The sequence below is a fragment of the Rhinolophus sinicus genome, linkage group LG02, assembly GCF_036562045.2.
Source record: "Rhinolophus sinicus isolate RSC01 linkage group LG02, ASM3656204v1, whole genome shotgun sequence".
Classification (NCBI taxonomy): domain Eukaryota; kingdom Metazoa; phylum Chordata; class Mammalia; order Chiroptera; family Rhinolophidae; genus Rhinolophus; species Rhinolophus sinicus.
Window position 1 is genome coordinate 7,868,018 of NC_133752.1, and position 25,045 is coordinate 7,893,062.

At 41.4% G+C, this 25,045-nt stretch overlaps 1 long non-coding RNA gene across 9 annotated transcripts in view; it reads left to right on the forward strand.

Annotated features, from left to right (window-relative positions):
- Positions 1–25,045, forward strand: part of LOC109452126 (uncharacterized) — a 401,284-nt gene that overhangs the window by 75,135 nt on the left and 301,104 nt on the right. For 8 of the 9 annotated variants that reach the window (XR_012492644.1, XR_012492645.1, XR_012492636.1 and 5 more), the window contains exon 2: positions 7,955–8,200. The exons of the other annotated variant lie outside the window; for it this stretch is intronic. This is a non-coding gene — a long non-coding RNA (uncharacterized LOC109452126). The remainder of the gene's footprint in view (positions 1–7,954; positions 8,201–25,045) is intronic. 9 annotated transcript variants of the gene reach the window in all.

Genomic DNA, 25,045 nt, shown 5'->3' on the forward strand with positions numbered 1-25,045 from the left:
TGGGGGGAGAGAGAGAGGGAGATTGTTTTCATGTTAGTCATAAAAGGTCTTAGATTAAAGAACGATGATGAGAAACTGTGGCTGAGACAGAGAGGTCCATGGGAGGAGAAATGAATCAGCGAGTTTATGAGAAATCCTAATTAGTTTTTATACAGATCATAATTATATACGGGTAACCAAACCTTAGTCATCGGGATCTTGGATCTAGATTAAGCTGACTAAAGGTGGTATGAGTTACTGCCTTATGCATCCTTTTTATAAAAAATGTTTCATAACATGTTCTCCTCTTTACTAAAAAGGCAGCACAACTCATCTACAATATAATTTCAAAAACAAATCAATATAATGCCCCAATATAACAAAAGGAGTAATTAAAGGAAAGTCATGTATATAATATTTAGTATGTAAGTGCTCAGATGTGACTGCACTAGAGAGACAGTGAACTGATCAAATGCTTGTATCCAAACAGCCTCTTGGGCACACGTGTGGCCTGGTGCTGGCTGTTGGCTGGACCCCTGTATTCCTTCACACGGCTTATTCTCCGCATGACGTTTTTCACCATTCAGTGGTTTCGCCCAAACTTCTTCACATGGCAGCTGGCTTCTAGGAGAGTGACCCAGAAGCACCAAGGTTTTCAAACTCTAGGACTTGAGGTCACACACTATGACTTTTGATGTATTCTATCCATCAAAGCAAGTCACAGGGCCAGCCTGAAGTATTCAAAAAAGGGTGCGAATGGGAAATGGACTCTACTCGTTTATGGGCTGAGTGGCAAAGTCATATTACAAATGGGCATGTGGGATGAAAGGTCATTGTTGCCATTGTGGAAGCAACCTCCCAACGGGGGCAAAGAGCCCTTAAAAGTAAAACTAAAAGGAATTAATCTGTATATTGACGTCTTCCTATATGCCTGCACTGTGCCAAGGCTTTACATGTATCACATTAATTAAAACTTTGATCAACTCTATGAGATGAGTATTATTATTATCATTTCCATTTTGCAGAAAAAAGAACTGACACTCAGAGAGGTGAGGTAACTCAGCCAACGTGGGGCTGAGCTGGGATTCAAACCTATGCCTGCCTGACTCCCAAACCTGAGGTCTTATCCATGGCCCAGGCAGTAGCTATCCAGAGAAGAGAGAACTATGCCTTCTGAACAGAAGAAAGGGGTTGGCTTGAGTATGTGGATGGATCCAGGGACTGGACACAAAGGGTGTGGTTCAATCCCGATAGTTAGCAGAGAACCACAGCCATCCAGCTGACAATTTTTAGTTTAGGGAGATGGGGTATAAGCCCAAGCGTTGGCCTGTGAACTTGCTCCCACATAGTGGGTCAGTCAAAAAGACACTGGTAATGTTGTAAGTCTGCATATTTCAATGCCTGTAAGAGAGTTAGGTCTTTACCCCTTCAGTGTGGTTCTGGAGTGCCAGTCGTTTGACGGATGGTCATATCAGTTATGTACACAGGACGATTACTGAATGACGTGGGGGACAGAACGCGGACAGTACCAGGGTGATGGAAGAGTTACTGGTTTATAGGCTCAACCATGGTGGGAGAGACCCTGCTTGGAAAAGTTTGTGGCTGGGTAAGATTTTAATGCAAGGAGGGAACAAGTGAAAACACCCCTGATTCTTTTGATCTTCGTTCATCATCCAGTAAGATTAATCTTTATGGAGGTGTGAGATTCAGACACCATCGGTATTTGTTATTTGACTTGACTTAAAAACTGTAACAGTCTCTTTGTGAATATCTCAGTACGGGATGACCCTCAGCTTGGCATTTCTGTTTAAGGCCATGGAGAATCCTTCTAGCATCACAGCATGAAAGCTAATGGGACTTTTATTCCCACTTTTATTGTGGCCTTGATGTATGAAAGGTCTTTCTGTAAAAGCTTCTCCCATAGCCTAAGAGTTTATTCATTCATTCATTCACTCACCTAATATTTTTGGAAGCCTCTATGGACATGGTTCTAGGGACTGGAGATATAGTACTGAACAAAAAGACATAAAGTTCCTAGTCTCATAAAACTAATATTCTAGTTGGGGTGGGGAGACAGACATTATATAGTATGTCAGGTAGGATATTTTCTAAGAAGAAAAATAAAGCCAAGGAAGAGGACCAAGAGTGACAGTGCAGAGCTATTGTGGACAGAACACTTAGGGGCAGCCTTTTTATGAAGGTAGCATTTGAGTGCAGACTTGTGTGAAGAGGAGGAAGATGCTAAGAGGATATCGGAAGGAAGAGATTCCAGGCATGGGAGCCGCCATGACAAGTAGGTAGATGGAGGTAGATGTGCGCTTGGGTGGATCAGAAGCAGCAAGGAGGATAGTGTGAGGAGCAGTCACAGAGGGGGCCCTGGTTGGAGAGAGGTCAGAGGGGAGGGAGCCAGGCCGGGACACCACGGGTCTTTAGGACTGGGTGAGGACTCTTATTCTGAGTGACATGAGAACCTATCAGAGACTTTTGACGAGAGGAGAGGAAAAACTTTGACATATGATTATAGAAGGTCATTTTGGCTGTTAGGTGGGAAACAGTAAGGGAGCAAGAATGGAAATAGGGAGACTCATTGACTAGGTCAAAGGCTATTGCAATAATAACCCAAAAAAGAGATGATGGTGGAAAGTTATGAGAAGTGGTCTGATTTTAGATATTCTTCAAAATTAAAGTCAACAGGATTTGTTGAAAATAAGGTGTGGGATGGGAGTGAAGGATGACTCTCACTTTTCAATCTGAGACATTGAAAAGTTGGAGTTGCCTTTTACATAGATGGGGAAAAAATATGGGAAGAGCATGTAAGGAGAAAAAGATAAGGAGCTGAGTTTTGGAAATGTAAATTTTGAGATGCCTCTGAAACATCTAGGTTGTATCTTAGGTAGGAAGTTGAATGTAGGAGTTTAGAATTCAGGGGATATGTTTAGGTTAGTGATGAATATTTGCATATCATTAGCATATAAATTATAGTTAAAGCTATGGGATTGGATGAGTTGACCTATCAAGGGAGTAAGTACACATAAATAAGTAAAGAGATCCAAGGTCTGGATCTTTGAAAACTTCAACATTTAGAAATCAGGAAAAAGAGGAGATGAGAACAAATAAGCCCGAGAAGGAGCAGCCATTGTGCTTGGAGGAGAACCTAGCCATGTCCTAAAGATAAATAAAGGAAGTATTTCATGAAAGAAGGCGAGATCAATCATGTCAAATGAAGCTGATGGGTTGAGTCTGGTAAGAATTGGAATTGATTTCGAATGGCAGTGTAAAGGCAAATGGTGGCCTTCATAGAATTAATTCTGGTGAGGATGTGAGTTTGAAAGCCCAAGTGGAGTATGTCTAAGAGAAAATGAAAGAGAGGAAAGCAGAGAGTGAATGTGGACCACTCCTGTGTGGGTTACATGCTGTTGAATTGGCTCTGACTTCTGGCAACCCTATGAATGAGTGACATCCACAAGGTTTTGTCTTTAACAGCTCTTAGGAAGAGTTTTTCTGTAAAAGAAACCAATGGGAGATAGAGGGTGTTGATAGGGGACATTATAACACATTTGTGTGCTGCTAATGGTGAGCCAGAAGAAAGGAAATAATCGATGATGGAGGAGATGAGGAGATTTGCTAGAGCATTTTCTTTGAGTTGGTGAAATGGGCTGCGACCTAGTGGACACATGGCAAAATGAACCGTCGATGGCAGCCTGCCACATTGTCACTGTATGGGAGGAAATGCAGTACGCACAGTCCCGTTAAAGAAGACGTGAGGTCATCAGCTAAGAGTAAGGAAATGGAAACAGGTGACAGAACTTTGAAGAAAGATAAGACAGTGAAGACCAGACAGCTAGGAAATTGGGAGAGATGTTAGCCTAGAGGAATGCGGAAGAAATCATGGACAGCAGTGAGGACTCTTTGAAGGTTCGTGCTCACGAATGCAAAGTGGAACCACCCAGATGCCCGTGTGTTTTCCTCCAGCTGTGAATGCAGGCACAGACCAGGGGGAGACTTGGCTTTAAGCCTGGTTTAGGAGTTTTTCTGGTTTTTGTTTTCCAGGCAAGAGTAAGGGAGAGAAAAGTTGACAGTATATGTAGAGGGCATTATTGTGATGGGTTATAGATTTTAATTTGAATAAGAATAAAGGGGTGAGGGGAAAGGGATAGGGGAAAAAATGGTATTTTAATCTGGATGAAGTTGATGGGTTTTGGAATGTGAGCATAGCAGGAGGGAGCTGGGTATGGAGTTGGCAGTAAGTGTAGGAAAATTAAACTTGATATTATAGAGAGATAGCAATAGAGTGTGGTAGTCTGGGATATGACAATGGGATGGGGGGCTGAGGAGGTGGAGGAAGCAATTGTTGTTGGAGAGGAAGTTAAAGAATTGGGAAGTTGGAGTGTTGGGTGGATCATTTATACTGATGTTGAAATTACCAACCTGAATCTATGTATACTGCCACTTACTAGGGTCGTTCTTGGAACGCTAAATTCTCAGGGAATATTTGTGAATGAAGAGTCGTTCCACATGATGATCAAATTGCAGTTTGAGACCAGTTTCTCATGTGCGCAGGTGAGACAGAAATAAATGGATCCTATTCCACAGTGAGCCAACGTGAAAATATTAATCTCTGAAAATAGAGCAAATTAGCTTTTTGGAGGAATTTCTTGGTAAATTCTCTCTCCCTGGACCCTGCAATTGCTTAGCTTCCCAGAACCTTAACAAAATTAGTTCATATCAGATCTATAAACATTTTTGTCTTTAGAAACAGTATTTCTGTTTCTGTATAATTAGGTTTTTAGAAAGCAGACAAACAAAATTAGAGAGTTTTACGTACAGAGAAGGTGAGGAAGGGGAAAAGAGGCAATGGAATTTGGATCTTTCCTCATTATTAAATTGTCCCTAGACTTGAGGATTTTTTTTTTTTGGGGGGGTGGGGAGAGGGTTCCAATTCAAAGTGAGAGCTTTGGAGCTGATCCTCTGTTAATAGGGAATACTGTGAGAATATAGTACTGTATTTGTAGTGATAAATGCATTGAATTCTTAACCTTTAGTGGTTGTCTCCTTTAGAAGGTGGAGTGTATTTTCCCTTAGAAACAAAGTTACACTTAAAATTTAGTTTCCTACGCAAGCCTATTTAATTATAATATCCTCAAAGTAAAGAGCATTGTTTTGTTTCGTTTAAATAAATAGAGCTGTGACATTTTATGAAACTATGTTAATATAATTGGAGGAGAGATCTTCCCTCCTTCCTTTGGAGCTATTTTAGCCCATAAAATAAACAGCGACATCAATACTTCTTCCTTTTTAAGGAAGAATTAGGGTCCAGGTCAAAGTGTTGAAAGTGATTCTTTTGTATGGCCTAACATCTCTATTTCCTCTAGAAATAGATCTTTGGGGGATTGTGGGGAAGGAAAAGGATAAGTCATTCCAGAAGCCTGTTTTGACCTTGAGACCAAGCATCACGCTACAAATTCAGCAGACACTGAATTTAAAATCCTACCTCGCTCCTGGGCCTACTTCCCAACTGGACTGGAATCCTTAGGGGAGAAGAAAGTGCTGTATTGGTCAAACCCCAACAATATTATGTTGCATGTCTTAGACCAAGATGCACTTGGGTGATGCGCTCCATGGATGCAAGTTAAGGCAGACTTTTCCACCAAATGTATCTGATGCCTCCACCTCCCCTCACCCTTTGAGAGTGTCTGCCTACTGTCGACACTGTGACCTCCCTGTTTCTCTTCCACATCCTTTTCCAGCCATGACTGTGATGTCCTTGAAGGGGATGTATAGTGTAATTTTAAGAGCTCAGGAGAAAGGCTTCCCATCTTATTACCATTTGGCTGTGTGTCGTGTGTCCATCCATTCTTTTTTGGGAGGTAGTGTGGTTTGCGGGAAAGATATAACTCTGGGGTAGACAATTTGGTTAAGCTTGGGTGGACTACTGGTTTTGGAAAATTAGGAAACTTAATAAGCTACATGAGACTCAGTTTCCACATATGTAGCATAAAAGATGGCAACTAATACCCCACTTGAGGACTTGCTGTAGGATTAAATGTGCTCACCATGAATATCTAATGTGGTTTATGGCACACTTAGGTATAATAGCATGGGTATTGCCTCCCTCTTCCTAACTTTAAGGGGTAAGAATTATCCACGTTTTATAAAATGAGGTAGTGAGGCTCTGAGAGGTTAAGCAAATTACAGAGCTGGGATTCACACCCAGGATGGTCTTACTCCCCTTTCATTACACTCTCTGCTCCCTCACTATAGTCCATTGAGCTCAGCGAGAGAAACTCTGTCATCACACAGGCAAACACATATTTCAATCACCAACCAACCAACCAACCAACCAACCAACCAACCAACCAACCAACCAACCAATCAAACAAACAAACAAACACAAAATAAAAGGAATTACTAGGGTTTCAGAAGGTTTTGGGTTACAGGTAACTTTTTGATGATACAGTCAGTATTGGAAATATTTTTCTGTGCAAAATTCGAAAAGTTGACCAAATCTATCCCTCAAAGGATTAAGTTGTCTTCCAAGGATTTATTTCAATTATAGAGGAGAGAGATAGGGAGACAACATAATAAAAAGAGAGAATGAACGATACTGCAGGAGACCGTGAGATAGGGAGATGCACAGAGGGAGAAAAGAAATTGACAACAATAGAGAGAATGGCCACTATCTATTATGAGAAAAAGGAAGCATGATGGTCTGCGGTGACTTCCAGCCAACACTACAGACTTTATTTGCTTTTTTCATCAGAAAGTCTGGGAAAGACATAATCATTTCTCAATTGAAATTTGATTCCTTTTTAGCTGTGTAGGTGGGAAATAACTTTGGATTGCTGTGTTAGTCTTAAGTGTTCCAGGTACACTCATGTCTCAGTTCTATATTGCAGCCATCTGTTGGTAATAAATCTCTGTGTGATTGCCATCTGTGGGCAGAGAGAGCGAGCGACATACTTCTTTATTCAGGAAACTTTTATATGTTTTTCGTTCTAAGAAGGACCCTGGCACGAAGGACGTGAATTCACCTAGAAACCATGAATCTTACAGATATTTTTAGACAGGACTGTCTTGGAGGTAGAAACTTCTGGCACCGCAATGCAGCTTGGGCAAGAACTTAATAGCTTTGTGTCTCAGTTTATGCATCCACAAAAAAGAAGGTAATGCCCCTATAGGGTTTTTGTAAAGGGCGAATGCAATTATATTTGCAAAAGGCTTAGCATGGTATCTGGTGCATAGTATGTTGAGTCAGTCAGGGTTCATTCAGGAAAGCAGAACTTCTAACTGGTATTTTAACAGAGAGAATTTAATATAGAGAATTGGTTAAATAGGAATTGGACAACTAAACAGGAAAAACACAACCCAAACCAAAACAAAACACCGAAGCTGCACGGGGGTAGTGACTGGGGACTGGAGGAAAGGGGTGGGGTAATCTGGATTTGGGAACTGGGAGTAGGGCCTTTGACCCAAGTGTCTGGGGAAGAAGGGACACTGGCCAGCCAAAGTGAGAGTTTCTGAGGAAGCACAGTGAAACTAATCCTGTAGAAATTTCTACAAGCTGGAAACTGGAACAAATTGTAGCTGCCCAGGTAAAGAGCTTTTGCTGGTGTGACACAGACAGGAACAGAAAGAAAGCCAGAAAGGAGCTTGTCCCCTCTTCCTCCTTCCTCCTTTCTCTCTCTAGTGTCCCCTATAGACATAGCATAAAAGGAAGAAACTGACAAAATGGAAATGTGCTCTTTGGAGTCTCAGACCCAGCATCAAAATAGAGCATAAACATATGGATTAGAGTTGAGAGACGATAGCCAATAACTGGAACATAAGTACTCAATAAATATTGGCCAATACTATTTATGAGCATCTGCTCCCTTCCCTCCCTCCTCCCCTTTCTGCTCCAGTAACCTTGATTTTCTCTCTCTCTCTCTCTCTCTCTCTCTCTCTCTTTCTTTCTTTCTTTCTTCTGTGTTCTCAGAGAGCAGAAACAAGGATAGCAAGGAAAAGGACCACGGATCTCAAGGAGACGAGGACCTATAGGGAGGGAGCCTAGCCTTTTCACGGGAGGCCTAAAGCTTCAGCTGTAGGAGCATTCTTCTATTTTGGCAGATTGGGTCTTTTGGAGCAGCTCTGTGGGACTTTCCCAAGAGGGAAATTTGGTGATATTTCAAGTGAAGGACTATTCTTCTATTAGACAGGAAACTCTTCACATACAAAAATCAAGGTAAAGTAAATATGTTGCTTACATGTGAATTAGAGGACAAATGACTATCAATTGAACTGTTCCTAGGAAGGAGGGAAAGAATATGTGTAGAGATACCTACTGGATGCAACTGGAGAAGAGGGCACAAGAGGAGAGGTTGGGGGTGGGGCTGACCCATCTGTTTTCCTTGACATTTAGTACATATCTACTTTGGAATTGCAGTAGGTGGCTTGGGATTCAAAGGCATTCAAGACACAATTCTTATTCTCAAAGGGCTCAAAGAAGGCAAGTACACGAGCACTTAAAATGCAAGGCAAAGTTATAGAATCAGCCCTGCTTTGAGATGCGATGCAGAGATGCAGCAATAACCCTGCCTACTTCACTGGAACAGACCCATATCTTGTGTCCTTTTCAAATCTTATGGGTTTTTTAACTGTAAGAATGGCAAATGGGTTCTCTATGATTTAAGGTAGATAATTTAAAATTATCAAGGCAACTCAGTGAGGATGGAGAAAATGCACAATCATAACTTCAAGATGATCAGATACTACTCTACAACACTGACAGTTTGGGGTTCATGTAATCATCCACACATCATCCATCCATCCATCCATCCATCCATCCATCCACCCACCCACCCATCCATCGATTTTGTCTGCTCTCCCTATATTTCTTCCTTCCCTCCCATCTATCCAGCCCATAAATCTCTAGAGAATAATGTGCCTACCTACAATATGCTGGATCCAGTACTCAGTGCTGGGTTGCTACAAATAACTACCATATATGTGGTCTGACAATTAAGTTCGCGAACTCATCCTAGAAAAAGTGCTACATACCTAATTGCTGAGTATCACTATGGTCACCTTTGAAGTACTCCCCTTGGGAAGCTATGCACTGATGCCAGTGCCTAGTCCACCCTTCAAAGCAATTTTGGAACTCTTTTTGTAACGTCGTTGTACTACCCTTGATGTCCTGAATGTCATCAAAATGTCTTCCTTTCAATATTTCCTTTATCTTCAGGTAAAGAAAGAAGTCATTGGGGGCCAGATCAGGTGAGTAGGGAGGGTGTTCAAATATAGTTATTTGTTTCCTGGCTAAAACTCCCTCACAGACAGTGCTGTGTGAGCTGGTGCATTGTCATGATGCAAGAGCCATGAATTGTTGGCCAAAAGTTCAGATTGTTTTCGTCTAACTTTTCATGCTGCCTTTTCAGCACTTCCAACTAGTAAATTTGGTTAAGTGTTTGTCCAGTTGGTACAGATTCATAATGAATAACCCCTCTGATATCAAAAAAGGTTAGCAACATTGTTCTGACTCTTGATTTGGACTGATGGAACTTTTTGGGCCATGGAGACTTGGCTGCCTTCCATTGTGCACTTTGATGCTTTGTTTCAGGGTCGTATTGGTACACCCATGTTTCATCACCAGTGATAACATGGCCCAAAACATCGTCTTGCTGCTCCAAAAGGTCTTGGCAAACTTCGACTCTCCTTTGCTTTTGTTCATCGCTGAGCTCCTTCAGGACCATTTTTGCACATACCTTTCTCACCCCAAGATTTTCAGTTAAGATTTTCCTAACTGTTTTCTCTATCAACGTTTTCTTGGTGTACTATGCTTCTCACAGTCAGCTGATAGTTTTGATGCACAATTCGATGAATTTTTGCAATGTTTTAGTCAGTTCTGCTTGTTACTGGCCGTCCTCTCCCCTCATCCTCTTCATCAGTGACGCGTTCTCTCCCCTCAGAAAAACATTTAATCCATTTGTACACTGCCGTTTTCTTCATGACATTATCCCCATTAACTTGGACTAACATGTCCCTGATTTCACTTCCGCTCTTGCCAAGTTTAACAAGAAATTTAATGTTTGTTCATTGCTCTAATTCAAGCTCTAACATTCTCACTACAGCACACAAAAACATGCAGCAACAATAATGAACGCCACCCAGCAAGACACCGCCACATGTCGACACGAACACAGCTGTGAGACTCTGATATACCAAGGTGATGACACCTTACCGGACTGTTTGTACAGTGCTGCCAATGTAAGTGCATGGTGGCAAGTTCTCTAACTTAATTGTCAGACCTTGTCGTTCTCGCCCTCAAGGAACTCTCCATGTAATTGGGGACACAAGCATGTAAACACTGAATTATAACAAAATGGTAAAAGCTTTTATAGAAGCATGCACAATGTACCAATTTCTTGGTCTGATGGATGTTATTAAAAACAAATCTAAAGCAACAGAAAAATAATTCCTAGGATGTTCAGTGTAACATCTTAACCAAGTGGTTAAGAACTTGGCCTCAGATCCTGGATCTTGCCATTACTGGCTCTGGAATCCTAGCACATTCCTTAAATGTTTTTGTGCTTTTCTTTTTTCATATTTAAAATGGGACTAATAGTATTTAGCTCATAGGATTGATGGTAATATTAAATGATTCAACATCTATAAAGTACTTAGAATCATGTCTAGCACAGAAAGTATTAAAAATGTTGGCTAGTATTAATATTTGCATAGAACATTAGAGTTTAAGTTCATCATTGCATTTAGTCCTTCAAACCTCTTCCTGTCCTGGGGAAATAGGGTAGTTATTGCTTTTCAAACAGGACAGTGAGGTCCAGGGAGGTTTTTATTTTTGGGGGGAGGGAGGGGAAGTCACAGAACTGCAGAGCAGTGGAGCTGAAATCTATCTCAGTGTTTTGTCTATAATGTTCTTTCTGTTATGCCACGAAGCATCATATATTGACTTGGAAAAGCAACTGTTGTTCGCCAAGTGTCATAGCTACTGACTGCCTGCAGCTGGGCTGACTATAAACACAGCCAAATGACACAGGCTGCATCACAACCAAGTCTCTACTGCTCTGCCCGCATCTGCCACTCAATACAAAGTCCCTGGTGATCAATGGACAGAGGCTTGGGTCAGGGAGCTGCCAAACACCAAATACGCATCTTAATCAGTTGCGTACAGTCTGCAGACAGTCACCTCCACCCAAATCCTTGATGGGAAAATGGCTCCCACAGGGGTCCATAGTGTTAGGAATCCAATGTCCTTTTAAAATCAAAGCAAGCCTTTGAGTTTGACATAACTCAAGAGTGAGATATTTTTGACTGATATTCCATTCGAAAAGTGGATAGGTTTTCTTGATTGTTTCATTTGGCTTTGGGGTCAGGTGCTGTGAAAATGCATCAAAACCCTGAATGCTGAGGTATGTAAAACTGGGCGAGAAGCAGGAAATGGTTCAGGAACTCAGTGCTTCCCTGGAAAGGGAGCACACACCACGCATGTGGGTGCCACAGAATTAAGGGGGCCGTGGTGAGTACAAAAAAGACAGGGGAGACATGGGGGTCTGTGCTTTAAAGTTCCTGTCTTGAATGCCATGTCCTGAGTCCTGGGGCCGTGAGATGAAACAGCCATCACTTTCCAGGAGTTCCTAGGCTAGTTGGGGAGAAGTGTAAACACATACTTACGTTACAATGTAACATGGGAAGATAGGACTTTGTACAGGTAGCAGAGAAGAAGAAATGATTCATTTTGCATCTGGAAATCTGAGATTTCAGTATGTAGATGCCATCTAAGCAGGGTTTTAATGCATGAATAAGAGTTTCCTATGCAGATAGTTTGAGGAGATGCATTCTAAGCAGAGACCAAAGCATATCTAATGACTTGGAATCATGTACCTGTCCGGCTTAACCAAATTGGTCTCTTAAAGAGTTGTACCAATTATCTGCACTTGGTATTATCATCTTAACTTTTGACAAACTAGTGGGTGTAAAATAGTATCTCATTGTGACTTAATTTGCATTTCTTTAATTAGTAATGAGGTTCAGTATCTTCTCATATGTTTATTGACAATGTACGATTTCTGTGCAATACCTGTCATTTCTGTTTTGGTGCATTATGGAGGAAAGAGCATGGAATTCACATTTGTTTGACATTTATTATGTAACATTGTGTGGGTACTTTAAATACATTTGTTAATAGGATTCTTTTTAATTGCCCATTTTTTAAGATGAGGTAACTGAAATTCATAAAGCAGCTATAACTATCCCATGTTACTCAGCTCTTATGTAGCAGAGACATGGTTTAATCATAGTCTGTCTGACTCCCGAGATTATGCTTCTGTTTCCATGTGCTTTTTATAGTCGCAGGGATCACAGTTGCAGGCAGATGACAAAACCCCGACCAGCACTGTTATATAAGTAAAGGCTCCATGACAATTTGGGGGCCTCAAGGCCCTGCCTGTTTAGTATCAGACTTTCTCCAGCTTCACTGTCACTGACCACAGAGGTCCCAAATGTTGCAGACCAGAATAGACCCCAGCCAGATGATGGCACAAAATTACAAATTGGAGATAAACTAAGTGCTGTTGTTTTTCACCATGGCAATAATAATGGCTGACTCTGTTATGATGCTTTAGGGGCGGCAAAACACTTGTCCGCGTGTCAGCACTCCTGGGAAGTAAGCAAGGCAAAGATCAGCAGTGCTACGTCTCTCACCCAAGCATTGCCTGCTCATTAGTGGCCCGGCCAAGTCTGGTTGTTTTGCTCCTTTCCTGTGATATGTAGAATAATGAAAGACACTCTCAGTTTAGATTGACCATATTGTGCCAACTGCAAGCTGACCCAGCATATATACACAGGATGAAAACAGTTGTGACATAATTTCATAACAGCTCCGAACTTATTTTCCCTGTTGGAAAGGAAAGATATGTTTTCGTCTTTCTTCATTTGTGCTTTGTAAGAAAACCCTGTTGTGGGTTGCAGTCAGAAGTGGAGAATGGGGTCCTCTCAGTTTGCACAACTTTCAGACCATCACAAACAAAGGAAAATGTTTTTCAGTTCATTTGAAAATTGTAATAAATGGACTCTGAGTCAGGCAATTTGCAGAGACCTGAGCAATTATGATACTTTCACCTTTTCTGAAAGGAACTCCCCACCCAAGATCTCTTTGTTGACCTTCTGCTGTATCCCATCTAAAGCTGTAGCCAGTGAAGGCTGTGGAAGACTCATGTCGCTTTTCTTTCCCAAAGAAACTAAGACACAGTTCACCTCTGAGCTGGCCATTCAACAAGAATTACACGCTGTAGCTTCTGTGGGTTTCAGTGTTTGTGTTTGCTTTTCTGCCTCTTCTCTTTTTCCTATTCACGTTCTGTGCTCAGAGCATCGCATTTCCTCTGGAGACGGGCAGTTTGGTTTAGGAAGCACACAGTGGATTTAGGAAACACAGCGCCTGGGATCCACCGCCAGCTATACTTTGTGATTGGAGAGTCATTTACTATCATGGGCCTCACTTTCTTCATCTGTGAAATGGGAATCCAACCCGCCTCACAGGGTTGTTGAGTGAGTGAAATGTAACACTGTGTGTGAAAATACTTTGCACACAAAACTGATTACACTGCTTTATTTCATCTTTTTATATGTATGGCTCTCTTTCTGTCTCTCTGTGTTTTTCTCTGTTTTATTTTTTGAAACTAACCCTCCATTTCCAACAAAACGTTCCTTCCCAAAACTCATTTCAAATTGTTCTTTGTCATTCTTTTTTGAAAGTCCTGGGGCTGTGTGATAGTTAATTTTATATCAATTTTTCCTGGCCATGAAGCCTAGATATTTGGTCAAACATTATTCTGGATGTTTCTGTGACGGTATTCGAAGGGGGTTAATATTTAAATCTGTGGATGTTGAGGAAAGCAGATTGCTTTCCCTAATGTGGGTGGGGCCTGAATAGAACAAAGACTGACCTCTGTCGAGAAAGAGGGAATTTTGCAGCAGATGAACTTCAGACTTGAGCTGCAGCATTGACTCTTTCCTGGGTCTCTAGTCCACGGGCCCACACTACAGAGTTTGAATTTACTAGCCTCCATAATCATATGAGCCAATTCCTTAAAATACATCTTTCTATATACACACACATATTATTTGTTCTGTTTCCCCTGAGAACCCTGATTAATATGGGCTGGTTTGCGATAGCATCCTGCTGAGGTTGCCACTGAGCTGAGATGTGATGTGCTGTCATCAGAACCTTTTAGCTGCCTGGTCCATCAGGACGTTGGTCTGGGAGGCTAGGTCTTGACGACCATCAGGTTTTTCTCCTGCTGTCAACATAGCCCCAGCATGATGGGAACACACCTACCATCATTAACACCTCATGAAGCAATCTCTGGGAGCTCTCATTTCCTTTCCATGAGCATCCACCCCCCCAATCCCAGACAAGGTCCGAATCTTTTCAAAAAGTGTCCCTCTTCTGGATATTGGTAGGTTTTAGACTTTGTGTCCACTGGCCTTGATTAAACGTCAGTAACACCATGTCACTCCCCTCCTCAGACTCCCCCGTAGTTGTCTGTCTTCACCACATCAATTTCACACTCCGTTTCTTGGCTCTGAGCACATCACATCCATGTTTCCTGTCCCTTGAATGTGACACGCTCATTTCTGTCTCCATTATTTTGCTCATTTTCATCTTTTCTGAAGTGGTTTCCTTCATTCCACTCAGGGCCACCCAATCTTCAAGTCTTCTCTCAAGTCTGCCTCCCCCATCAAACTCTCCCTGATGGCTTCTGCCTCATGTTGGCTCCTTTCCCCCTGAATTTCAAAACCCCTGATAACTCTGTACCACAAGGTTTAGCAATACATTATATACTGCCCTGCAGACATTTTTTTAATGCATCAGTTTTAGATTCTCAACGGAGTCAAGAGCTTTTAAATTCAATCATGTGAGAAATGGTTAATTGAGCAACTACTATTCACTCTATTAGTTACCAGAGATAAATGTATAAGATATGGCTTTTATTCTTAAATGGCTCATAGCTAATGGGAGAGATAGACCAGTAATCAGAAAAGTAAAATGCAGTGTTGTGAGTGTTATAATAGAGATGTGTGCAAAGTCTTTTAGGGGAGAGAAAGTGAGTGTGGGAGGGTGACAGTAGGGAGGGATCTTGTTGAATACCTATCATGTTTTGAGCCTTGTACTAGGAATTTGTGTGCACCATCTTACTTAATATTTATAATAATCCTGCAAGGAGGTTGTAGAACAGTGTCCTCATCTTCCTAATGAGACCAGGAAAGAAATGACTTGCCAAAATTAGAGTTTGGTGAGAATTATGGGTCTGCTGGCTCCAAAGCCCATATATTTTTCCAGTATCCTGCCTTCCAGGAAAGTTGCTTCGTAACCACTAGCACGTCTTGTTCTGCCACTGACATCTAGGACCCTTATCTCCTTTTTTTCGTATGTGTGCTACTTTCACCTTTTCTTTTCTCTCATGTGAACTTTGATTTTGCTGGAGATTATTAAAGTAAGATGAACAATAACAGTAAACGAATAATAACAGTAAACAATAATAAAAAACTCTCTAGTTATTAATTGTCTGTTAAAACCTGAATTTGAAGCAATGCATTTGAAAATTTTTATTAATTTATTATTTGTCTGGTAGCCAGACTCAATTAATCATTAAAAGTTCAACACATGTTGAAATTTCTGGTCAAGATGGTGCAGTAGGTAAACTCTGTGCTTGCCTCCTTTCATGACTACATCAAAATTACAACTAAACTACAGAACAACCATCATTGCGAATGCCTGAAGTCTACCTGAACTGAAGCCCTACAACTAAAGACACACAGAAGAAGCCACCTTGAGACTGATAGGAGGGGTGGACACACAGAATGGGCTGGTCCCACACCTGCGTGTGACCATTAAATATTGAAAAGGATAACTCAGCTCCAGAGGTCCCTGGAGGAGCAAGGGGTCCCAGCCCTACACCAGGATCCCCAGCCCCGGGTTTCACTACCAGAGGGAGAAGTCCCTGTAACTTCTGGTTGTGAAAACCAGTGGAGATTGTGGTTGAGTCAGATGAATGCAGCTTCAGTCTCAGGCCCACACACAGGCTTACTCACTGACAGAATCACTAGCTCTGAGCTCCAGTGCAGGGACAGCAGCTTGAAAGGCACCAGGGACATACAGGGAGGAACTGAGTTGTCTGGCTTCAGGGCGAGCACTGGAGGGGCAGCTTTCTCCTGGACAGAGGAGCTGGTGGAGGCCAGCTCCCAGCAGGCAGATGCAGGGGCCACTGTATCTGTGTCTCCATCAACTTGGATAACCCTGTAAGCCTTGCCCTAGTGATTCCCTGAGACCCATCCCACTCAAATGACAGGCCCACCCAAGCTGCTTCCAGTGACTTTTACATACAAACAGCCTGTCTTGGCTCACACTGAGAACTTTCCTAAACTCTGTCAAAGATCCACAAACCCTTAACAGGTAGCATCTAGCTTCAGCATGTCCCATACCTCAGGCTGAGCAGCCCCAAGCCCTAAACTAGCAGTGGCTGCCCTTGGTTCGTGGCTTGGTCTCTGGAGGCACCTCTAAGCGCAGCACAGGTGGCAGCCATCTGCTGAATGCTTTGTGGCTCATACCAGGTAGCCCAAGGCAAAGCACAGGCTGTGGCTGAACTTGGCCTACAGCCAGTCCCCTCTCAGGAGGCTCCAGGGCAGACACACCCAGTGGCCAGCTTTGGACTAAGTTGAGGCATCATCCAGCGACCCCCAAAAATGACACACCCAAAGGGTAGGTTGGGCAGGCACCAGAGCTCTGTCAAAGCAAATCCTGCTCTATAAGTCAACCCCAGCACCACAGCTCCTCCACTGTAATCATGGCCTGTCCTCACAACCAGTCAGCCCAAGGATGAATATCTCCCATTGATATTCAAACAGCAACCAAGGCTCAACTACAATAGGAGGGCACACACAACCCACACAAGGGAAACACCTGAAGCACCCAGCTCTGGTGACCAGGGAGACTGCACCCCCCAGCACACCTACTACATAAGGCCACTCTACTAAGACTGGAGGCATAGCAGCCCTATCTAATACATAGAAATAAACATAGGCAGGCAGCCACAATAGGGAGACAAAGAAACATGTCCCCAATAAAAGAACAAAACAAAGCTCCAGAAAAAGAACAAAAAAAAAATGGAGACAAGCAATCTACCAGATGCGGAGTTCCAAACACTGGTTATTAGGATGCTTAATGATCTCAGGGAGAACTTCAACAAAAAAGATAGGAAACATAAAACATAAAAAATAACCAGTCAGAAGTAAAGAATTCAGTAACTGAAATGAAAAATACATTAGAAGGAATCAACCGTAGAGTAAATGAAGCAGAGGATCAAATCAGTGAGTTAGAAGATAAGGTAGCAGAAAACACCCAAACAGAATAGCAAAAAGAAAAAAGAATTCAAAAAATGAGGACAGTTTAAGGGACCTCTGGGACATCAAGTATACCAACATCCATATCATAAGGTTACCTGAAAAAGAAAGAGAGCAAGGAATTGAAAACCTATTTGAAGAAATCATGATAGAAAACTTCCCTAACCTGCCAAAAGAAATAGACACACAAGCCCAGGCAATGCACGCAAACAAGATGAACCCAAAGAGGCCCACATTAAGACACATCATAATTAAAATGCCAAAGGTTGAAGACAAAAAAAGACTCTTAAAAGCAGCAAGAGGAAAGCAGTTAGTTACCTACAAGTGAGCTCCCATTAGACTGTCAGCAGATTTCTCAACAGGAACTTTGCAGGCCTGAACTTTGGCAGGAAATATTCAAAGTGATGAAAAGCAAGGACCTACAACCACGATTACTCTACCCAGCAAGGCTGTCATTTATAATTGAAGGACAGATAAAGAGCTTCCCAGACAAGTAAAAGCTAAAGGAGTTCCTCACCACCAAACCAGTATTATAAGGAATCTTTTTCCCCCCAATTTTATTTTTTATTAGTTTCAGGTGCACAAAACAATGTAATAGTTAGACATTTATCATTTATATCCCTCACACAGTGACAACTCCCCTCCCCCAATCTACTATCCCTCTGACATCGCACACAGCCATTACATTTCTACTGTCTTTATTTGTAATGCTGTACTCCACTTCTTGTAAATATATATCTATATATATATATCTATATATATATAGATCTATATATCTTGTAACTATATATATAAACTATATATATATATAAACTATATATATAAACTATATATATATATAAACTATATATATATATATAAACTATATATATATAAACTATATATATATAAACTATATATATATATAAACTATATATATATAAACTATATATATATAAACTATATATATAAACTTGTAGTTGACATTCACTATTGTTCAGCTTCAGCTTCAGGTGTACAGTGCAGTGATCAGGCATCTACATCATCCCTGAGGTGGTCTCCCTAATGAGACAAGTGTCCATCGCATACCCTACAAAATCTTTACAACATTATTGATTACATTCCCCAAATTGACTTTCATATGCCCGTGGCAATCTTGTGGTTACTGACTGTGCTTTCGAATCCCCTCACCTTCCCCCTTATCCCCACCTCCCCTCCCATCTAGCAACCCTCAGTTTTTCCTCTGTGTCTCTCAGACTGTTTCTGATTAGTTCATTCATTTATTCTTTTCTTTAGATTCCACATATAAGTGAGATCATATGGTATTTGTCTTTCTCTGTCTGACTTATTTCACTTAGTATAATGTTCTCTAGGTCCATCCATGTTGTTGCAAATGGTAAGATTTCTTTCTTCTTTATGGCCGCATAATAGTCCATTGTATAAATGTACCACAGTTTCTTAATCTAGTCGTCTCCTGATGGGCATTTCAGTTGTTTCCATGTCTTGGCTATTGTGTATAGTGCTGCGATAAACATATGGGTGCATAAATTTTTTTGAATTAGAGTTTTGGATTTCTCCAGATAGATACCTAGGAGTGGGATTGCTGGATTATAAGGTAATTCCATTTTCAGATTTTTGAGATGCCTCCATACTGATTTCCATAGTGGCTGCACCAATCTGCAATCCCACCAACAGTGCACAAGCGTTCCCTTTTCTCCACATCCGCGCCAGCACTTTTTGTTTGTTGATTTATTGATGATAGCCATTTTGACTGGGGTGAGGTGGTAGCTCATTGTGATTTTTATTTATTTATAAGGAATCTTTGAGGGACTTCTTTAACATAAAAAATGTATAAAATATGAACAATACTATGCTTGCTCTTAGCTGAGAAGCGATACAAAATATGGACAATAAAATGGTAGTAAGTACATATCTATCAATGATAACTTTCAATGTAATTGGATTAAATGCTCCAATCAAAAGATAAAGTGGCTGAATGGATAAGAAAAGAAGACCCTTACATATGTTGCCTACAAGAGAGTCAGTTCAGATTGAAAGACACACACAGACTGAAAGTAAAGTGATGGGAAAAAGATATTTCATGAAAATGGTAACAATACAAGCAATACTTATACTGGATAAAATAGGCTTTAAAACATAAACTATAACAAGAGACAAAGAAGGACCCAGTAATCCCACTTCTGGGTATATATCTGAAGAAACCCAAAACACTATTTCAAGGGGATATGTGCATCCATATGTTCATTGCAGCATTGTTTACAATGGCCAAGATGTGGAGGCAGCCTGGGTGTCCATCAATGGATGAATGGATGAAGAGGAGGTGGTACATATATACAACGGAATATTGTTTGGCCATGGAAGGGAACGGGTTCTCACTATCTATGATGGCATGGCTGGACCTGGAGGGTATTGTGCTGAGTGGAGTATGTCCAACAGAGAAAGACAGATGTGATGTGATTTTGCTTATATGTGGAATCAAATTTCCAGGTATAAAACAAATAATTATTGGGATGTAATGTGCAGCATAGGGAACATAGTCAATAATATTGTAATAACTTGCTACAGTGTTAGATGGTAGCTGGACTTACCATGGTGATCACTTCTTTTGGTATATAAATGAGGAATAACTATGGTGTACCCCTGAAACTAACATAATACTGCATGTCGGCTATATTTTAATAATAATCTTTAAAAAATTCAATACATGTTAAGATGTTCCATCAAATCTAATTATGAAATGATATGGGATTTTCTGATGAGTTTGTTATACAACCTCTTTGTTATTCAGCTGGGTTTGTTTTTCCCAAGAGACAATAGACTCAATATGCTTTTCATATGGAGGAAGGAAAGAAGGAACAAGGAAGGAAAGAAGGCAGAAAAGAAGGCAGAGTGGACTAAGGTGGTGGACTACTGCAAGGCATTCTGGGAGTGACAGTCTACCAATAGCTATGGATCCACAGCCAGTGCAGTACTTACACTCTTTCCTTGGACATGCTTGGAATTCTGTGTTCACTGCCTTCAGATCAGAGGAGTGCCTCCCATTACAGAGCTCTTTTACCTTGGGCTGCTATAACAAATTGCCATAAACTGGGTGGCTTAAACAACAGAAATTTATTTCTCATAATTCTGTAGGTTGGGAAGTCCAAGATCAAAGTGCTGGCTGATTTGGTTTCTGGGGAGGGCCTAGTTCCTGGCAGAGATGGATACCTTCTTGCTCTATTCTGAGAGAGAGAGAGAGAGGGAGAGAGAGAGAAGGAGGAATGGAAGGAGGGGGGAGAGAGAGAGAGAGAGAGAGAGAGAGAGAGAGAGAGAGAAAGATAGAGAGAGAGCGAGCGCTCTGGTTTCTTCATCCCCTTACAACGGTGTCAATCCAATGATGGGAGCTGTACTCCCATGACCGTCATTTAGACCTAATTATTTCCCAAAGGTCCCACCTCCAAATACCATTGCATTGAGGATTAGGGCTTCAATATACTGATTTTGAGGGGGATATAAATATTCAGTCCACAGTCCAAGGACTCCTCTGTCTCTCTAATGTGGCCCTCAGCATTTTGTCTTCTTTTGTTTGGCACTTAAAGTGTCCAATACCTTATAGACTTAATGATTTAGCTAATGGGAATGCGGTATCTTTTGCTTAACTGATGGATCTTTCCACATATCACCTTTCTTTCCAACTTTGTCTTCCAAACCATCTCTTCCCAAACCCTAGGTCACTTTACATTCCAGCCAATCCATGATTTTCTTCCCCTTTGCTTCAGTTGTCTCCTCCCCTAGGGTCTATGTCCTTTCATTTCTGCTCTATCCTTCAAAACCCTCTTTATCAAAGCCCTCTCTGATCCTTCCAATTGGAATCTATCTCTGTTCTTCTGTTTTTAACTTTTATAGGTAGAAGGAACTCAGACCCAGATGCAAATCTAACTTTGGTTGTTTACCAGTTGTGTGATTTTGGGCAAGTTTCATCACTTCCCTCAACTTTCTCTCTTATTAAGTGTGGAACATAAACCTCCGTCATGCCTTTGGGACGTTGCACATATTGTTTTTTTCTGCCAAGAACAATCTTTTCCTCTGATTTGCTTGGCTGACTCATTCTTCAGGACTCAGCTTAGAGGTCACTTCTTCCCTGGAAATCTTTGATTCTCCAAATTGGTATTTGGTGGCTTCTCTGTTCTCCTGTGGTTGCCAGCACTTCTCTGTCACTACTTCCATTTACATTGTAATTATGTGTTTGCTTGTTTGTGTCCCTCTCAAGACCATATCACCAGGCCTAGGGCATAGAGTAGACAATCAGTAAATATTGCCAAATATATTTTACTAATTGCGTATGTAAAGCACAAGGCATAGAGAAGTAGCTGCCCAATGAATTATGGTTCTCTTCTCCCTCCTTGTACCTTAGTGTACCTCGTGCTGAAGTTAATGTTACTGGTTTCTGTCCCTCTACTTGATATTATGCATTTTAAAACCTGGATCCACTTGGTTGTGTATCTTAAGACAAGGATCCATTACTTAATTATCTTTGTATCCCTCATAGGATCTAACACACAGTACCACCCCACACAATAGGTACTTGACAAATGTTGGATGGAACCATGATACACATCAATGTGAAATTCTTTAAGTTCAAGCCTTCATGTTAGAAAAACATTTTGCTTACCTTCACTGGTGTTATAACAGAGTCCAATTTACTTAAAAGAGGGTTTCTGTTTTCAATAAGAGGTGCTCAGTAAGTGTTGGTAGAATGAATGGGTGATGAACACAGAGGATTCTTCCTTTTGGTGCATGTGCTGGATTTAGTTGATCTAATGAGAACAGGGAGCTCCCCATTCCTCACCTTGCTTCTTCACTGTGCCTTGCATGTGGATTGGTGCTTGCAAAAGTCTTGTCAAATTGCACTGGAGAAGCCTGGTGGTTCTGCTTTTACCTTGATATTTAGAATCCTCTTAGAAAACTGCCCCAGGCTTTGCTTTAGGACTCGTAGCAGCAGACAGTGTGTGGATATGTGAATCGAGAGAAGCAGAGAGAAGAGCTGTGGATGAATTTCAAAAAGGAAGAGAATCATGTCGGAAGTTAGGAATGGAAACCCGCTCCTTCTCATCTTTCTTCCTTGTGTCCCATTTCAGGGACAACCAGGAAGAACAAGTAAGAAGCTGCAGTTCCTGCAACAGAGATGAGGGGACAAAACGTCTGCTGGACAGACTAGAATGGGAGATCAAAGCAAAACTGATTGGTGGGTTTTTCCTACTCTGCCCTTATCCCTGGCCGAGAGCGTCCTCCTCACCCCCCCAGCCCAGCGGAACTGCCAGGGCTGCTGAGAGGCACAAACTGTGAACAGGACAGGCAGGCAAGGGCCGCTGCCAAGGCAGGCACTGCAGTACTGGTTCCAGGCCTCATGTATTTCAAACTAGGACTTACAGGTATAATGAGGCTTCATCTGCTGGCTACCAGCTTACCATCCATCAACCTGTTCCACTGGAGGCAAAGTGCAAGTCCTGTTGGGCCTCTAAAACATTGGTTTGTTCTCTTCTCCTGCCTTGGAGTCCTGGTAAAGAAGAAGAATTTATTTGCTGCATGCGTGTGTCTGGGGACAGCCAAGGCTGCAGCTGGTGGCCCACCAGGAAATGCACCAGCTGGTGATGTGTTTATGTCTGTTCTCCCTAGCTCCATCTCCAATGAGGGGCAGGTCAGAGAATTGATGTGCTAAGCTTGCCTTCCTTCCCCCTCCAGGTTCCGTTTGGGTTTATACACTCGTGGCATGAGGGCTGCCCAGCTGCAGGCTCTGTTCCTCAGTCCTCCTGGCAGTGGGGCTGTGATGATTGGCTGTCTGGGATGCCGGGAAGAGGTGGATGGCTTTCTACACCTGCCCTGAATTGCATTAGGGATTTCCCCTTCTTACCCATTAAGTTGAGACAACTTTGTACAAATGGATTATTTCTAACTCATTGTAGGGGAGAATTGGATTGAATTATCTGCTCAGAAGGGAAGCCTCATGGATACTGCTGGTGCTGTATCTTAAGAGGAGACAGCCTGGATACCATATTTAAGACCATCCACTATCCCCTCTATCACATTGTGTTCCTCAAAACTAGAGGCATTACAAAGTCTTTGGAATACATGGTTCTGAATTCGTAGATTTTCTAGATGAGTGAGTTGGGAAGTCACTTATTTGACCTCCTTAACTCAGTGTCCTCATTTATGGAATAAAGAAAAAATGGATAGATGAATAAATCTGTCATCTATCTATCTATCTATCTATCTATCTATCTATCTATCTATCTATCATATATCTTCTATCTATCATCTATCTTCTATCTATCATCTATCTATATCTATTATGTATCATTTATCTAGAGAGAGTTTTAATTCCAATCTCTACATGGTCTCCTAACCCTATGAGTGATGCTGATTTGTGTAGAAATCTCACAGGCTTCCAAATTCCATTTTACAAGATGTTGCTAGCATTTTTGTATTCCAAATCATGTGTGTGTGTGTGCATGTGCGTGTGTGTGTGTGTGTGTGAATATTTGCATGTGTTTATGTGTTGGTCTTTAATACCTTATCTTGAGAGGCAAATGGCATCACAATTGTACTCTAAGGTCAAAATGCTAGGTTGGATCTTGGCTCTGCTACTCATTAGTAATTTCACCATGGACAAGTGGTTTAACTATAAATAAAATAATATAATGTCCAGAAAATGCTTTGAGATTATCTGGGGTTAGGGAGTAGAGAGGCATTCCCTAGTGAAACAAGATTCATCATGAACTGATAATTGTTGAAAGCTGGAAATAGATACATGAGATTTTATTATATTATCCTCTATATTGTATATCTTTGTAATTTTTCCTAATAAATATTTTAAAACTGAACATAAAAAGCAGTGGTGGCCATACTCAATTTTTATGGAATTTTCCCACAGTCTGCTTTCCAAGATCTTCCTGGAACCCTATTACTCCTTTCTGCCAATTTGACTTCATTTGCTGGTCATATCCTCTTCATCCAGGCTCTACGGTTGGATGACTTAGTTGGATAAGCTGTGTAACTTTATAATCTCTTATGCCGCTGAAAGCTGTCTCTCCATCTATTTTTGAAAAACAAGCCTCCACCTTCATCCCAGGTCTTGTCTCACCTCAAAACACACTACCACACACATACACCCCAAGCTTTCAGGAATTTTTGACCCGACCTGTCTCCTTTGCTTCAGATATCCACTTACCTGGGTTTGCAAATTGTCTATTCTCTTTTCTTAACTTCCGTGTAGCCAGTAAAATGTTTCCTTGGAGGTATGACATGATTGGGAAGGCAAGTAGGACTTCTCAGAGCAGTGAAGGCCATAAGGTACTAGAGAAGAAAGATATGGTGGGATAAACTAAAAGACTTTATCCTGCCCCGTCCCCAACTCTCTGCCCCCTCTTCTATCAAAAGAGAAATATGGTGGTTGGATAAGAGGCATTTTAACATGGTGCCGTTTTTTCTAGAGCCGTTAGCCAGAGCAATTGTTAGCTGGCATAGAGGACTATAAAAAGAAAGCCGGCCCAGGGGATAGGTAAATGAATTGTTTCATAGTATGGTGACAAACTGTGCCAGTTTGCCCAGGATTGTGAGGTCTCCCAGGACACTGTATTTCCAGCTAAAAATGGGAAAATACCAGGTAAACTAGGACAAGTTGGTCACCCAATAG